General features: G+C 39.2%; 1 protein-coding gene across 11 annotated transcripts in view; it reads left to right on the forward strand.

Annotated features, from left to right (window-relative positions):
• The first annotated feature begins 282 nt into the window (after positions 1–282).
• The window catches only part of BLM (BLM RecQ like helicase), a 112,352-nt gene continuing 95,033 nt past the window's right edge, over positions 283–17,601 (forward strand). For 7 of the 11 annotated variants that reach the window (XM_089906762.1, XM_022564002.3, XM_089906761.1 and 4 more), the window contains exon 1: positions 574–750. The gene's annotated coding sequence lies outside the window, so the exon portion shown is untranslated. Of the gene's footprint in view, positions 751–17,601 lie in introns of all 11 variants that reach the window. The other 4 variants (XM_089906768.1, XM_089906770.1, XM_022564004.3 and 1 more) reach the window with 3 other exon arrangements.

The raw sequence follows: 17,601 nt of genomic DNA on the forward strand, positions 1-17,601 counted from the left end.
GATATCACAAAATAGGGCAGAAGCAGATTTTAAGTTTTTCTTAAAAGAGAAATAAATGAAGGAAGAAAAGAAAGATCTGGCATCACAGGGCCCACAGTCCCTCGTGGAAACAATCAGCTGGAACCTCAGGTACTGCAAACGTCCCTAGAGGCATCTGAGTTTGATACCCCTTTCTCCGTCAATGACAATTTCCAGTTGCTCATTTAGAAGAGAATGGGTGGGGCAGAGGCCAGCGTTACCAGGAGGGTGGAGAGGACAGCCAAAGCCTCAGAGACAGACGGTCAGAACCAAAGAGATCAGGGTGTAGAGCCTTGGCCTGGTCTGTGGGAACTAGTAAATCTCAGGCTCGCTTAAACTCCGGGGTTTTCAATACGGCCACGGTCCAATTCCAGGTGCGTGCTTTACTTAAGTCTTTATCGACGCCACGTAACATACTGAAAACAAAGAACCCCACCAGCCCCGGAAGCCCTGGGTTCAACCGTAGTCATCTGACCTTGCATTCCAGGCTCTGATTGGGCTTTGGGAATACGTGCCCTTCCTTCTCAGACCCTTCCGGGGACCCCGTCCCAGCAGCCCACGGGGGCGGGGAAAGGTGCCACGGGGCGACGGTATTGGTCGGCTTCTTCAGGACGCAGCCAATCGGAATCTGCCGACTTCCGGCGTGAAGTGAGCTGGCGCGCGGCGTCAGGGCGCGGCTGCGGCGCGGGCAGTTTGTATCGTGGTTCCGCCCGCTTCGAGACTGTGGGAGAGGTGAGTACCAGCGCACGCTGACTTATGGGCCCGTCCGCCTGTCCCAGCCCCGCTACTGGCCACGCGGCCCGGGGCCGGAGAGGAAGGCCTCTCCGGTTCCTCCCGTTTCCCTCCCCGGTTCGGCTAGGCCCGCTGAGTCCTCTCGTCTGGCGAACAGCATGGAAGGAGAGCGCAGACGCACATAGATCCTCAGATGGGGAAACAGAGGCCTGGGGGCGGGGGCGAGTTTTGCCAGGCTGTCCCAGGACCTTGGTGGCAGAACCGGCCTAGCACCCAGTATGTTCTTGTTCGTGTCCTCCAGTGCCTACCAAGATGCCTGGCACGGAACAGTCACTTCCCAGATTTCTGGCACTACCCCCATTTCCCTCCTGAGGGATAACCAAAACTCTGTACTTTGTCTATGGCTTTCTACAATCATGAGCCAGGCTGTGTGTATTCTTAGTATCTACTGTGTGCCACGTGCCCGGCACCCCTTTACCTTATAGTTGTAGCTTCGCAATACCCCAGCAAAGGGAAATGGTTAAGGACACAGACTATCAGATTGCCTGAGTTCGGAAGCCGGCTCCTGCATGTACTAGCTATGTGACTATCGAACTGTTACGTAAAGTGCCTCAGTTTCCTTTTGTCATATGAGGGAAATGACCTACTCAACCTCCTGGAGATTTTGTTATTATTGAACGACTTAATATATGCAATAAGTGCTTCAAAGAGTACTTGACAACATAGTAAGGGCTCTATTATAACCACCCAGAGAACTGGATAAGATTGTCCTCATTTTATACATGGAGACTCTGAAGCACAAACAATTGTCTCTGTGATGAAAGGGCATTTGGTGATTAAATGCTAGAAATAGGATTTGAACTAAGAACTGCCTGACTCCAAAACATCTTGCACAACATGGGGATTTCACCCTTACCCCTCACCTGCCCTTAGGTTACTTGGCACTTTGGACACCTAGTGGCCTGAGATGGAGCAGGTACCTGACAGCTCCTGGTGCCACCAGCGTGGATAAATAGCACTCCTGTGCCCCTGTCAAGATGAACGGGCAGTAATGAGAGAGACTGGGTGAGCGACCAGAAATTGGAGAAGGCGGGAGATAGAGTATTCTGTGTGAGGAATAGTAAATAGTATTAAATTGAGCCAACGTTTAGTTAGCCAGGCTGCTGTCAGAAAGTAGCTTGTAGTCTAGTAGGAGAAATATGGTGCATGTATCTTTTTGAATTCGTGTTTTCATTTTTTCTGGTTATATACCCAGAAGTGCAATTTCTGGATCAAATGGTAATTCAATTGTCAGTTTTTGAGGAACTTCCATATTGTTTTCCATAGTGGCTGCACCATTCCCATTAAGAGTGTACAAGGGTTCCCTTTTTTCCACTTCCTCTCCAACATTTGTTATTTGTTTTTTGGGTTTTTTTTTTTTTTTTTTGGCTGCACCCCACAGCTTGTGGGATCTTAGTTCCCCGACCAGGGATCAAACCTGTGCCCCCTGATATGGAAGCGTGGAGTCCTAACCACTGGACCCCGCCCCCCCAGGGAATTCCCCAGCATTTGTTATTTGTAGGCTTTTTGATGACAGCCATTCTGACAGATGTGAGGTGATATCTCATTCTTGTTTTGATTTGCATTTCTCTAATAATTAGCAGTGTTAAGCATCTTCTCATGCACCTGTTAGCCATCTGTATGTCTTCTTTGGAAAAATGTCTAGTTAGATCTTCTGCGCATTTTTTGATTGGGTTTTTTGTTTACCAGCACCACTTGTCGAAGAGACTGTCCTTTCTCCATTGTATATTCTTGTCTTCTTTATTGTAGATTAATTGACCATACGTGTGTGGGTTTTATTTCTGGGCTCACTGTTCTGTTGCATTGATCTATGTGTCTGTTCTTGTGCCAGTACCATGCTGTTTTGATTACTGTAGCTTTGTAGTATAGTCTGACGTCTGGGAGGGCAGTACCTCCGGTTTTGTTCTTTTTTCTCGAGATTGCTTTGGCACTTCGGGGTCTTTCATGATTCCATGTGAATTTCAGGAGTATTTGTTTCAATTCTGTGAAAAATGTTGTGGGATTGCATTACATCTGTATATTGCTTTGGGTTATATTCTGTATATATTTCTTTTAAGGGAAGGAAGGGTAGAAAAAGAGGTCCAGTGTAATTGTAGAATATTTGGGGGAGCTAAATGCCACAAGCCCCTGTGGGTCTCCATTGCCTGTAGCATGATACATGAGGCCTTTGAGCAGTCTCCTCTAACCACCTGCTAGTCTACCTCAGTCTTTACATGAATAGTGTATAGACTACCCTTCACAACCACCACCCTGTTTGGAAGGTTCCAGTTGTCCTTCAAGATCCAATTCAGTGTCCTTTGGAAAACTGCTCTATGATTTTCCTGAGTTTTACCTTCATCTGGGAAGCCATAAGACTTTTAAGAAAAGACTTTATTATAGGACTTACCCATTTCATTGTAATTTTTTTATTGACATGTCTGTTTCCTGCTAGTCTAGAAGCTCATTGAAGGAAGTAATTGTTTCTTTTCTCTGTCCTCTAGTGCCTCCTACAATCCCTGGCACAGAGTGAAAATACAAGTCAAAATCAACTAATGGAAGTTCTTGGTGTTATGACATATAGACTTTGTTCTCTAGAATGGCAGGGAACTACTGAGTTTACTTTGTCTAAAAAGTACTATATCTTTTTTTTTTTTTTTTTTTTTTTGCGGTATGCGGGCCTCTCACCGTTGTGGCCTCTCCCGTTGCGGAGCACAGGCTCCGGACGCACAGGCCCAGCGGCCATGGCTCAGGGGCCCAGCCGCTCCGCAGCATGTGGGATCTTCCCGGACCGGGGCACGAACCCGTGTCCCCTGCATCAGCAGGCGGACTCTCAACCACTGCGCCACCAGGGAAGCCCAAGTCCTATATCTTAATGAACCATATTCTCAATGTCAAGAAAAATATTGCAGTCATAATCCTGTCTTCCAAACACTTCAGCTATTTTTATTTTTAAATAAAATTTAAATTTTTAATTTTCTAAATTTTAACTATGCAAATTTATTACTGTAAGCCTAATATACTCATAATTTACTGAGTTTTTTTCAGTTTTAAATTATTCCATGTAGCTTCTCAGTCTCCATGGTAGTCATTTATTTTGTAAATTATCACATTATCCCACTCTCCTTTGTGGTTTAATAGGTGTGAAATGTTGCTTCATGCTATTAATTATTAGAAGAATTGAACGTTTTTCCATGAGATTATTTTGTCTGTGTATATTCTGGTGAACTATGTGTTTATACTCCCTGATCATTTGTTCACAGGAACTTTATGTGTTTTTAATATTAATCCTTTGTTATTTGTTGCTAATTTTCTTTTAAAAAAATTTCATATGTGAAAGTAGATACATTTTTCAAACTATGTAGTGTGTGTGTATATATATATAAATATAAAGAAAAATTATAAAGTTTAATTTTACACTAAAATTATATAAATGTAAAGAATAATTATAAAATTATAATTACATGTAACTGTCATCCAAATCAAGAAATCTGGGGTACTTACTAGTACCCCAGAAGTATGCTTCCCTCATCATAACCTCCTCCCTACACTAGAGGTAACTGTTTTCCTGTTTTATGTAATAATAATTCTCTTGTCTTCCTAATTTACCCGTATATGCAACCTGTAAGTAATGTAGTGCAGTTTTGCTTGGTTTTGAACTCTATAAACGGGATGGTAGTTTGTGTATTCTACTTTGTCTTTCTCATTTAGTTCAACATTACGTTTGTGAGATTCTTCCATATTGTAGATACAGGTTTTTAAAATTTTTAAATAATTTTATAATTGTTAATAAAAATTTATTTTGTTGCCATAGAATATTCCATTGTATGATTGTGCCACAGTTTATCCATCCTGCTTTTGATGACATTTAGTTTGGTTTCAGTTTTGAGCTATTAATGTTGCTGTGAACGTTCTTGTTCATATTCCCTGCTGCACATGTTCATAAGTTTGTATATAACTAAGAGTAGAACTATTGGGTCTAAGGATATGTATAGGTTTTACTTTTCGATCTAATGCCAAATTGTCTTCAAAAGTGGTTGCACTCCTACCAGTGTTTGTTTATTTATTTATTTTATTTTATTTTTATTTTTTGGCTGCGTTGGGTCTTCATTGCTGCATGGGCTTTCTAGTTGAAGTGAGCAGGGGCTCCTCTTCATTGAGGTGCACGGGCTTCTCATTGCGGTGGCTTCTCTTGTTGCGGAGCACGGGCTCTAGGCCCACGGGCTCAGTATTTGCGGCATCCGGGACCTAGAACACGCAGCCTTCAGTAGTTGCAGCGCGTGGGCTCAGTAATTGTGGCACATGGGCTCTAGGGTGCACAGGCTTCAATAGTTGTGGCACGTGGGCTCAGTAATTGTGGCTCGTGGGCTCTAGAGTGCAAGCTCAGTAGTTGTGGCACACGGGCTTAGTTGCTCTGCGACATGTGGGATCTTTCCAGATCAGGGATCGAACCCGTGTCCCCTGCATTGGCAGGTGGATTCTTAACCACTGCGCCACCAGGGAAGTCCCTTACCAGTGTTATTAGACTTTCTGTTGCTCCACATCCTTTCTAATATTTGATATTGCGTATTTAATTTTTGTCTATCAGGTAGGTGTATGTATTTTCTTATGGTTTTAGTTCCCTGGATTATTAATGAAGTTGAGCACCTTGTATTTATGGACTGTTTCCTCTTTTTAAAAGTGTCTCTTCAAGTTTTCTGTCTTTTCCATGGAGTTGTCTATCTTTTTATTTTGTAGGAGTTATTTTTTCATTCCACATAGTGGTTATTTATTTGTTAGTTATATATATTGCAAATATCTTCTACTCTGTGGCTTTTAAAAGTGGATTTAATATAATTTTAGTCAACTATTTTTAAACACTTTTATTGTGAAATATTTTTTAACTTTTTATTTTATATTGGAATATAGTTGATTAACAATGTCGTGATGGTTTCAGGTGTATGCCAAAGTGATTCAGTTATACATATACGTGTATCTGTTCTTTTTCAAATTCTTTTCCCATTTAGGTTGTTACATAATACTGAGCAGAGTTACCTGTGTTATACACTAGGTCCTTGTTGGTTATCCATTTTAAATATAGCAGTGTGTACATGTCAATCCCAAACTCTCTAACTATCCCTTCCCCCCACCCTGTTGTGAAATATTATATATTTCATAGAGAAAAGTGCAGAAAACATCTATATAAGCTGTGCAGGAATGGGTTAACATAGTAGGCCTGGGAACTTGGGTTTTGAAACCTTTCCTAAGCTGATAAGGTTCTTTTGCCCACCTGTGGCACTAACACTTGCTTTCATTCTGAGAATCTGAAATTTTGGTGTTAAAGCGTTCCTCTGTGACCAGCCCTGGATAAAAACCCTAGACAATGCATCTCTGGTGTGTTTCCTAGGGCAAAAACATTGTGTACGTGTAGCTGCAGTTTTCTTGAGAGAGAATGTGCTCTCTGGGAGGTGGAGAGCATGTAGAAGCCAGCACATGGATTCCTGCAGACTGATGTGTCTTTTCCTCTTGTTGCTCTCTTGGTGTGTCCTTACTGTTGCTGTCATAAAACTTAGCTGTGAGTTAGGACGGTATGCCTGCGGTCGTTCATCACTGAACATGAGGGAGTGGTCTTTGGGGACCCTGGAAACAGCAGTTTAATGACATGTATCAAAGCAAACACCTCTGTACCTATGTCCCAGGTAAGAAATAGAACATTGCTAACACCCTCAGAAGCCTCCTGTTAACACATATATGTGGAATCTGAAGAAATTGGTATAGACGATCTTATTTACAAAGTAGAAATAGAGACACAGATGTAAACAAACGTATGGATACCAAGGGGAAAGGGGGGGTGGAATGAATTGGGAGATTGGGATTGACATATATACACTATTGATACTATGTATAAAATAGATAACTAATGAGAACCTACTGTATAGCACAGGGAACTCTACTCAGTGCTCTGTGGTGACCTAAATGGGAAGGAAATCCAAAAAAGAGGGGATAAATGTATATGTATAGCTGATTCACTTTGCTGTACAGTAGAAACTAATACAACATTGTAAAGCAACTATACTTCAATAAAACTAAAAAAAAAAAAACAGGAAGCCTCCTGTCTGCCCCTGTCTTATCCTCTACCCCAAAGATAACTATTATCCTGACTTTTGTGCTAATCAATACATTGCTTTTCTTTATATTCAGGTGTCTCAAGTCTTGGTGCTGTTTTAGCTAGTTGGCACACGTAAGATTCTCAATTAAAATGCAATTCAGTTTTTCTAATCTTTTTCTTTTTTGTTAGTGCTGTTTGTATCTTGTTTAAGAAATCTCTTGGAGGTTATAAAATTATTCTTCTGTATTATTTTCCAGAAACTTTACTGTTTTGCCCTTTACATTTAGATCTGCAGTTCACTTGAAAATGATTGATGTGTATGGAGTGAAGTAGGATTTAAATTTCATTTCTTCCCACGTAGATATCCGATGTTCTAGCACGATTTACTGAAAAGACTCCTTCCATAGTGTTCTGCAATGCTACTTTTGTCATAAATTAAGTGTCTTTATATTGGCTTGCTTGTGGGTTCTTTATTCTCTTCCACTGGTGTTTGCCTATCCTAGCATCAATATCTCACTGTTTTTAAAGAAGTTTTTTAATAAGTCTTTATATGTCTGCCAGAGCAAGTCTTCTCATCCTATAGGTATTCAACAGTATCTTGGCTATTTTTGGAATTTTGCATCTCCATATAAATTTTACACTCAGCTATTAAGTTCCTCCAGGGGGAAAAAATAGAATTTTGATTAGAATTGCATGAAGTTATAGATCAATTTGGAGAGAATTGGCATCTTGACAGTATTGTTGTCTTCCAGTCATGATTATGGTACAAATATTTGTTTGATTACTCCTTAATTTCTCTTAATAATTATTTATAATTTTCTGAATGGAATCATAGACATAGTTTGGTAGATTTATTTTTTTGATATTTAAATTTTTATGCCATTGTGAATGGTAAGTTTTCTGAAATTTCATTGTCTAATGGTTTATTGGTGGTACATAAAAATAGAATTAACTTTTGTATATTGACCTCATATCAGCAGTCTACTTAAACTCACTGCATTAGTTTTCTGCTGTAACAGATTACTACAAATTCAGTGGCTTAAATCAACACAGATTTATTATCTTACGGTTCTTTAGTTCTGAAGTTGAATGAGTCTCGTTGGGCTAAAAATCAAGGTGTTGGCAAGGCTGTGTTCCTTTCTGGAAGCTCTAGGGAAGAATCTGCTTCCTTGCCCTTTACAGCTTCTTGAGGCTTTCCTCCTCCATTAATCTGAAGATTCTTTTAGTTGTTCTATATACACGGTTGTATCATTTGTGAACGTTAAGGTTCTTGCTTCTTTCCAGTTTATTTACTGTTCTTGCTTTATTGCTCTGGCTTAAATTTCCAGTGCACATCATATGGAAGTGGTGAGAGTGGGCATCCTTGTACTGTTCCTGATCTAAAAGGAAAAGCTTTCTAAATATCACCTTATTGGAGGTTTGTTTATTTTTAAATTATATATCCCCTCTGTAGGGTTAAGGAAGTTCCCTTTTACTCCTTGCTTGATAAGAGTTTTCATAATGAATGGATTTCATTGTGAATGGATATTTGATTTTATTGTATGCTTATTCTGCAGCTCTTGGGAAAAGTCATATGATTTTTCTTCTTTAATAATTTGGTAAACTATATTAATTGATTTTTTTAATGTTGTCAATCATACATTCCTGAGACAATACAACTTGGTCATAGTATATTTTATACATGACTAGATTTGGTTTGCTAACATATTGTTTGGGATTTTTTGCAGCTACATTTATGCATAAGAATTAGCCCGTAATTTTTCACGTTGAACTGCCCTTGCAGAATTCTGTACCAAAATTATGATAGCTTCATAGAGTGAGTTGCGAGGTTCAGTCTTTCTGTACTTTGGAATCGTTCATAAAACTGGAATTTTAAATAAATTTTTCATTTAAAAATTGGAATATTGTCATAAATGCTCAGAAGAATTCACCAGCTCTCAGGTGTTGATGCTGTCTTTATGGGTAGATTTTTAGCCACAGATATTTCTTTAAAATGGCTATAGGCTATTAGGCTTTCTGTTTCTTTTTGAGTGAGTTTTGATAAGTTTGTGAAGAAATTTGTCCCTTTCATCTAAATTTTAAATTTTATTGGCCCAAAGTTGTTCATAACAACCTATTACTATATTTTAATATCTATATTATATGTGGTTGAGTTTCTTCTTTTAGTCCCGATATTGGTTTATTTTTGCCTTTTCTCTTTTTGATGTCTTTTAAATTAATGAATTAATTAATTTTTGGCTGCGTTGGGTCTTCATTGCTGCGTGTGGGCTTTCTCTAGTTGTGGCAAGTGGGGCCTACTCTTCTTTGCAGTGTGTGGGCTTCTCATTGTGGTGGCTTCTCTTGTTGCGGAGCACGGGCTCTAGGCATGCGGGCGTCAGTAGTTGTGGCATATGGGCTCAGTAGTTGTGGCTCGCCAGGCTCTAGAGCACAGGTTCAGTAGTTGTGGCACATGAGCTTAGTTGCTCCGCGGCATGTGGGATCTACCCGGACCAGGGATCGAACCTATGTCCCCTGCATTGGTGGGCAGATTCTTAACCACTGCGCCACCAGGGAAGCCCCTTTGATAAGTCTTTTCATAGAACAAACTTGGTTTATTGGTTCCCTCTATTTTATGTTTATTATTTTAGCTCTTATCTTTATAATTTTCTTCTTTGTATTCTCATTGGGCTTATTTTGTTTTCTCATTTTCACAAATGAAAGAGATATGAGATAGATGCCTTCTACGCATTAATTTTCATTTGTCCTTTCTAACAATTAAGGCTGTATGTTTCCCTGTAATTACTTCTTTAGTTGCGTATCACAAGTTTTTTTATATGTACACTTTCATTATTATCCAGTTCAAAAATATATTCTAATGCCCACTCTGTTATCTTATTTGATCCATGGTTTTTTTTTAGTAAGTATATTTCTTTATTTCCAAACATGAGGATTTTCTGGATCCATCTCTCTCCTTCTTTCTCTCTCTCTTTTTTTTTTTTCTTTGAAAAATTAAAACCCGGTGGAAAAGTAGCAGGGTTAGTCCAGTAATAATATGTCTTCTCAAGTGTGCATTTTGCATTCTAAAAAGAGTTCACATTATCAACCTTAAAAATAAAATAGCCAGTTATTTTACTAGCAAAATGAGCTTATTCAGTAATGGCAGAGGAATTGCCATTTAGGACAAGAAAACTATAGCAAACCACGGGTAGGTCTGGAGAACAAAGGAGAGCAACCTTACTTTATATAGAAAAAGGAGAAGTTGTGAAGGGCTGCTCCAAACCACAGTCCGTTGGAGGAATGTGAATGTTCAGAGTGGCTGAGTTGTTGGAGTTCTCATTGACTGGACTGTTGCTCAACAAGGAGAGAATTGGGTAATAAAGTAAGCTTCCCTCCCAAGAACGTGAAGTAAGCTGTGAAGGAAGGTACATGTGTGGAGAGCTCCCCCTTTAAGACTTCACAACTCCATTTTAAATGAGGTTTCCCTTTATTAATTTTTACAATACGTTAGGTCAGAAAGAAAACATTAGTATTTTCCAAAAGTAGAAAGATTATGAACAGTCCTTATCATTGTACAACAAAACTAGAAATTTAAAATGAAATTAAAAAAAAAGGAAAAGCCCCTTCCATCTGGAAGATTAAAAATCTTCTATTAAAGAACTATTGGATACAAGGGAAATACAAACTGAAATAAAGGATTCCTGAAAATTAACGAAATGAAAACACAACAAATCAGATTTTGTAAGACATATAAAGCAGTGGTGAAGGGGGGAAATTTATAGCTTTAAAGGCATTATAAATGAAGGATGGAAAATAAATGAACTAAATTCGAAACTTGGAAAGTTAGAAAAAGAGCAAAAAGTAAACCAAACGAAAGCACAAGAGGCTAAAAAATAATAAAGATAGAAACAGAAATTAATGAGATAGAGGACGGAAGAACATGTGATTAATCAAAATCTTGTATCTTGAAAAATTTAACAAGCCAGCAAACTAATAGCTAACTTAAGAAAATAGAAGGAAATCGCAAATGCAAAATAACAAATGACAAGTGGGGTAAAACCCACTAATATAGAAGAAATTTTTTAAAATATGAGATTAATTTGCATACCTCTAAACATATTTGAATATTTATATGAAATGGATAATTATTTAGGGAAATACAATTTAACAAAATGGATCCCCGTAAAGATTACAAGTTAAATACCTCAATTTCCATAGAATAAACAAAGTTTTGAAAGAACCATCCCAATGAAAACAAAAAAACACTAGGTCCAAATGGTTTCATAGGGAAATTCTACCAAACTTCAAGAGTCTAGATAATCACAATGCTAATAAATTGTTTCAGATGAAGGAAGGAAAACTTTGAAATTCTTTTTTTTTTAATTAGATACTTCATATTATAGTCACTGATTTAGTCATCTATCTCTAGTTGTTGTCAAGGGGCTGAAAGGAAGTAAAATTTCCAAAACACTTTTCAGTCTTCTAGATGCTCTTTGAGTTTACTTTTTCTGAAGCAGCTTTATTGACCTACAATAAACTGCACATATTTAAGTTATGATTTGATCAGTTTTGATATATAGGAGATACCATCACCACAATCAGATCAATGAACATATTCATCTCTCCCAAAAGTTTCTTCATGCCCCTGTGTAACGCCTCACTCTTGCTCCCTTTCCCCAGTCCAGAATCTGTAAAGAACCCCTACAGTTCTTTAAAACGAACAAATAACAAATAACCCAATGAAAAAGGAGGCAAAGGATTTGAATAGACGTTTCTCCAAAGAAGATACACAAATGACCAACAAACAGTTGAAAAGATGCTTAGCATCACTAATCATCAGAGAAATGCAAATCAAAAACACAATGAGATATCGCGTCACACTCAGGATAGCTACTATCAAAAAACCCCAGAAACGACTTCTGTGGTGATGCAGTAGTTAAGAATCCACCTGGCAATGCAGGGGACTAGGGTTCGAGCCCTGGTCTGGGAAGATCCCACATGCTGCGGAGCAGCTAAGCCCGTGCGCCACAACTACTGAACCTGCGCTCTAGAGCCCGCAAGCCACAACTGCTGAAGCCTGCAAGCCTAGATTCCTTGCTCTGCAACAAGAGAAGCCACTGCAATGAGCAGCCCGCGCACCACAGCAAAGAGCAGCCCCTACTCACCGCAACTAGAGAAAGCCCACACGCAGCAACGAAGACCCAAAGCAGCCATAAATAAATAAATAAATATATATATATATATATTTAAAAAACAAACCAGAAAATAACAACTGTTGGTAAGGATGTAGAGAAATGAGGATTATGGAGAAATTGGAACTCGTGCACACTGTTGGTGGGAATGTAAAATGGTGCAGCTGCTGTGGAAAATAGTATGGCAGTTCCTCAAAAAATTGAAAATAGAATTACCGTATGATCCAGGAATTCCAGTTCTGGGTGCATACCCAAAAGAATTGAAATCAGGGTTTCAAAGAGATGTTTGTACACCTGTGTTTATTTCAGCATTATTCACAATAGCCAAAGGGTGGGAGCAACTCAAATGCCCATCGACAGATGAATGGATAAACAAAATGTGGTATGTACATACAACTGAATATTATTCACGCTTTAAGGAAGGAAATTCTGACACATGCTGCAACATGAATAAACCTTGAAGACATTATGCTAAGTGAAATAAGCCAGTCACAAAGAAAACAAATACTGTATGATTCTACTCAAGTAGTCAAATTCATAGAAACAGAAAGTAGAATGGTGATTGTCAGAGCTGGGGGGAAAGGGGAAATGGGAAGTTGTTGTTTAATGGGCACACAGTTTCAGTTGTGCAAGGCAGAAAAGTTCTGGAGATTTGTTGCACAGCAATGTGGATATACTTTACATCACTGAACTGTACATTTAAAAACGATTAAGATGGTAAATTTTTGATGTTAGGTATGTTTTAGCACAATTAAAAATAAAAAAGGACAAAGGAGCCAGCTTGAAGGAATTCTATTCCCACTGCCCATATATGAAACAATTTGAGCATCAGCATAAATAATGACTATGGATTACAACCCACTGAATAAATTAAGAATCTTTACTGATAGAAAACAAGTAGGGAAGAAGGGGAAGTTCTTTATAGTGGAATGCCAATTACTAAATGATGATGCCAGCTACTAAAGAATGACTGGGGTTAGAAAGACCATCATTATATAATCATATTATTTCTTCAGGTATGAATCTCCAGTGGATATGAAAACAGTTTTTTTCTAGTTAACTTTTTTATTATTGATTTCTAGCTAATTTACGTTTGGTTGGAAACATGCCATTATGATGTCAGTCCTTTGAAGTTTGTTGAGACATGCCTTGTGACCCAGTACATGGTCAGCTTTTGTAAATGTCTGTTCTTGAAAAGAATGTGTACATTTTGCTGTTGTCAAATTTGTGTTATTCAAATCTCTGGGTTGTTACTGATTGTTTAGTTACTTGTCCTATCGATTACCGAGAGAGCTAGTTTTATACTATAATTACAATCTTTTTTCTGTTTCTTCTTGTCATTCTATCAGTTTTACTTCATGTATATTTTTTCCATCTTCTTACTTTTAACCTTGCTATACACCTAGCGTTTTAGATGTGTCTCTAATAAACAGCAAATACAGTAGTTAGATATCATTTTAAAAATTCCGATTGTAATCTTTTAATCAAGGCAATTAGTCTGTTTACATTTATTATAATTCATAAATTTTTGGATTAAAATCTACTACCTTATTTTTTTCTTTGTATTATATTTTTCCTTTCTTCCCCTTTTATGTAGCTTTCTTACAGGTGAAGTGTTTTTTAAAAAAATCATTTCCCCTTGTAGATTTTAAGTTACATGCTCTGTTTTTGTTCTTTAGTAGTTACTCTAGAAAGTACAACATGCATATTTATCCTCTCCAAGTCTAAAGCTTATCAACACCTTACACTCCCAGGCAATACAAAGGCCTTGGAACACATTCACTCTCTTTACCTCCCTCCTCACTTATGGGTCATTATTGTTGGGTATTTTAACTATTTTTTTTTAACTCCAGAGGACATCATTGTTGTTGTTTTGCACAGGCAAGGTTTGCATAAATTTAACCTAATATTTACCTCTTTCTTTGTCCTTCAGTCCAGCTATCATCTGAAAACTTCCACCCAGGCTCACTTTTTTACTACCTCAAAGTACATCCTTTAGAATTTCATCTAATGAGAGTCTGCTGGTGACAAACTATTGGTTTTTGATGATCTGAAAATGTCTTTATTTTGCCTTGATTTTTTTAATAACAACTCTTTTGAGATATAACTCACACACCATAAAATTCACCCATTTTAGGTGTATAATTCAGAGGCTTTTAGTATATTCATAAGCTTGTGCAGCAGTTGTCACACTCAGTTTTAGAACAGCTTTGTCAGCCTGAAGAGAAACCCCACACCCCTAGCCATTAACCCCCAATCTAACCAGCAACCACCCCCGGCCGGCAGTCAGTAATTACTCTCTACAGGTTTGCTCATTCTGGACATGTCATATAAATGGGATCATACTATATGTGGTTCCTTATGACTGGCTTTTTTTTTTTGCGGTACGCGGGCCTCTCGCTGCTGTGGCCTCTCCCGTTGCGGAGCACAGGCTCCGGACGCGCAGGCTCAGCGACCATGGCTCACGGGCCCAGCCACTCCGCAGCATGCGGGATCTTCCCAGACCGGGGCACGAACCCATGTCCCCTGCATCGGCAAGTGGACTCTCAACTACTGCGCCACCAGGGAAGCTCTGGCTTTTTTCTCTTACCATAATATTTCAAGGTTCATCATTATTGTAGCACTTATCAGTATGCTTTGGTCATTCCTTTGTATGATCAAATAATATTCCATATGGATATACACATTTCCTTTATCCATTCATTCATCAGTTGATGGACTTTGGGTTGTTTCTAGTTTTTGGCTATTATGAATAATGCCCCTGTGAACATTCAGATACAAGTATTTGTTAGAATACCTGTTTTCAGTTTTTTGTTTTTTGTTTTTGTGGTACGCGGGCCTCTCACTGTTGCGGCCTCTCCAATTGCGGGGCACAGGCTGCGGACGCGCACGCTCAGCGGCCATGGCTCATGGGCGCAGCCGCTCCGCGGCTTGTGGGATCTTCCCAGACCGGGGCACGAACCCATGTCCCCTGCATCGGCAGGCGGACTCTCAACCACTGCGCCACCAGGGAAGCCCTGTTTTCAGTTTTTTTGAGTATATATCTAGGAGTAGAATCGCTGGATCATATGGTAACTCTGTGTTTAACTTTTTGAGGAACTGCCAGACTGATTTCCAAAGCAGCTGCACCATTTTACATTCCCAGCAGCAATGGATAAGGGTTCCAATTTCTCCACATCCTCACCAACACTTTGTTGCTTTTGTTATAGCCAGTTTTAAAAATAAAAGGTTTATTGGGATATAATTTATATACCATAAAATTCACCCTTATGCAATTCAGTCTCAATTGTTGAAGGATATTTTTGCTGGGAGAAAAGTTCTAGGTTACTCAGCAGACTGAAGATATTCCACTGTCGTCGTTGTCTTTTTTTTTTTTTTAATTGAAGTATAGGTCATTTACAATGTTGTGTTATATTCCACTGTCTTATGATTTCCAATTTTGCTGAAGAGAAATCAGTTATCTGTCCAAATATTGCACAATGAGGGGAATTCCTTGGAAGTCCAGTGGTTAGGACTCGATGCTTACTTTCTTTTTTTTTTTTGGCTGTGCTTCATGGCATGTGGAGTCTTAGTTCTTCAACCAGGGATCGAACCCGCACCCCCCTGCATTGGAAGCATGGAGTTTTAACCACTGGACCACCAGGGACGTCCCAGGACTTAGTGCTTTCAGTGCCAGGGCCCAGGTTCAATCCCTGGTTGAGGAACTAAGATCCAACAAGCTGCTTGTTACAACCAAAAAGAACCCCAAGTTTTGCACAATGATGTATTTTGGTGTGGATTTATTTTTCTCTGTCCTGTTCAGAATTTGTCTGCTTTCTTTCTTTTTTAAAAATAATTAATTAATTAATTAATTTTTGGCTGTGTTGAGTCTTTTTTGCTGCGTGCGGGCTTTCTCTAGTTGCAGCGAGTGAAGTTGTGGTGCATGGGCTTAGTTGTTCCGCGACATGTGGGATCTTCCCGGACCAGGGCTCAAACCTATGTCCCTTGCATTGGCAGGTGGATTCTTAACCACTGCACCACCAGGGAAATCGCTGTTTGCTTTCTTGAATCTGAGGATTTGTGTCTTTCATTTTGGAAATATCCCAGCTATTATCTTTTAAAATATTCTGCCCCAGTTTCTCCTCTTTTTCTGGAACTAGATTTCTAGCTAGATTTATGTTAGACTTTCTTACTCTATCTCCCATGTCTTTTAACTTCTCGTATTTTCCATCTCTTTCTTTAGTTTTCCGTGTATGCATCTATTAAGTCAGAAACTGTGGGAATCTTAAAATTTACCCTACTTTTAAGCTAACAAGTCAGCCTCTAACAGTTATTTATGTGTGCGCGTGCACACACACAGACATGCACATAAATGTTTACACGTGTACTGACGAGACACAAGACTCCTGGGTCAGAGATACAGATGGTTTATTGCAGCAATACCTTGCATCCATTCCCTACACCCTAATTCCCACAGGGTGATGTGATAAGGGCTAGATGATACCTGTGTATACAGTTGAGTGCATCACAGGAAAGAAACCCCAAAATTCAGAGACTCTGAGCACTTGAGGGTTTCTGGCACATCTGCACAAACTCCCTTCCAGAGAGATCGCTTTTTACCTTAGAATGTAGGCAAATCTCCCCTGGGTGAGAGGGGAAGGAGCCTTGAGGATTATTATCCTGAATGTAGGGAAATGTCTCCAGGGAGAGAAAAGAAAGGGCTTTATCTTTACTACTGTGAGATGTCTCTGGGGGAAGTGTGACTCCAAATCTCACCAGAGGAATACAGCAGCCAAGACCATCTGCTACTTCACATGTCCTTTGCTCAGAAGGCTTGGACCATGTAAGAATGTGAGAAATCCATGGAGCCAGATCCTGGATACTTTCTTCTGGTTTTCCCCCCACTTTACTAATGATCTCTTTAGCTGTGTGTAGTCTACTGGTAAATCTATCTGTTGAATTCTGAATCTTGGTTATTGTATCTTTCATTCCTAAAAGTTCTACTGGCAAGGTCAACTTTATAGTTTTCTGTTTACTGTAGATATTTTCAAGCTTGTCTTTTATTTTTGTAAACATAAGTTTAATTGCTTTATACTGCTATGTCTGATACTGTTTGACTATTTCTGTTACAACTAGTTCTCATTCCTGGTGCCTTGTTTACTTGTGTGGTTGACAATTTTTGTCTGTATTTGCTATATATTGTCTTGTTGTGGGAACTATTTAAGGCCTAAGATAAAGGCATAGTCCTCCAGAGACATTTTTGCATTTGCATTTGGAAGATGCCTTGGAGTCAGGATCACTTTAATCTAAATTCATGACTTGGATTTTTTAAAAAATATGTGGGTGATAAAAATTGGGTTCAGGGGCTTCCCTGGTGGCACAGTGGTTGAGAGTCCGCCTGCCAATGCAGGGGACATGGGTTTGTGCCCTGGTCCGGGAAGATCCCACATGCTGCAGAGCAGCTGGGCGCGTGAGCCATGGCCGCTGAGCCTGCGCGTCTAGAGCCTGTGCTCCGCAACGGGAGAGGCCACAACAGTTAGAGGTCCTCGTACAGCAAAAAAAAAAAAAAAAAAAAAAATT

This window comes from Delphinapterus leucas, chromosome 2, assembly GCF_059928025.1.
Source record: "Delphinapterus leucas isolate spDelLeu-1000000601 "Yukka" chromosome 2, BTC_Dleu_Yukka2, whole genome shotgun sequence".
NCBI classification, from domain to species: domain Eukaryota; kingdom Metazoa; phylum Chordata; class Mammalia; order Artiodactyla; family Monodontidae; genus Delphinapterus; species Delphinapterus leucas.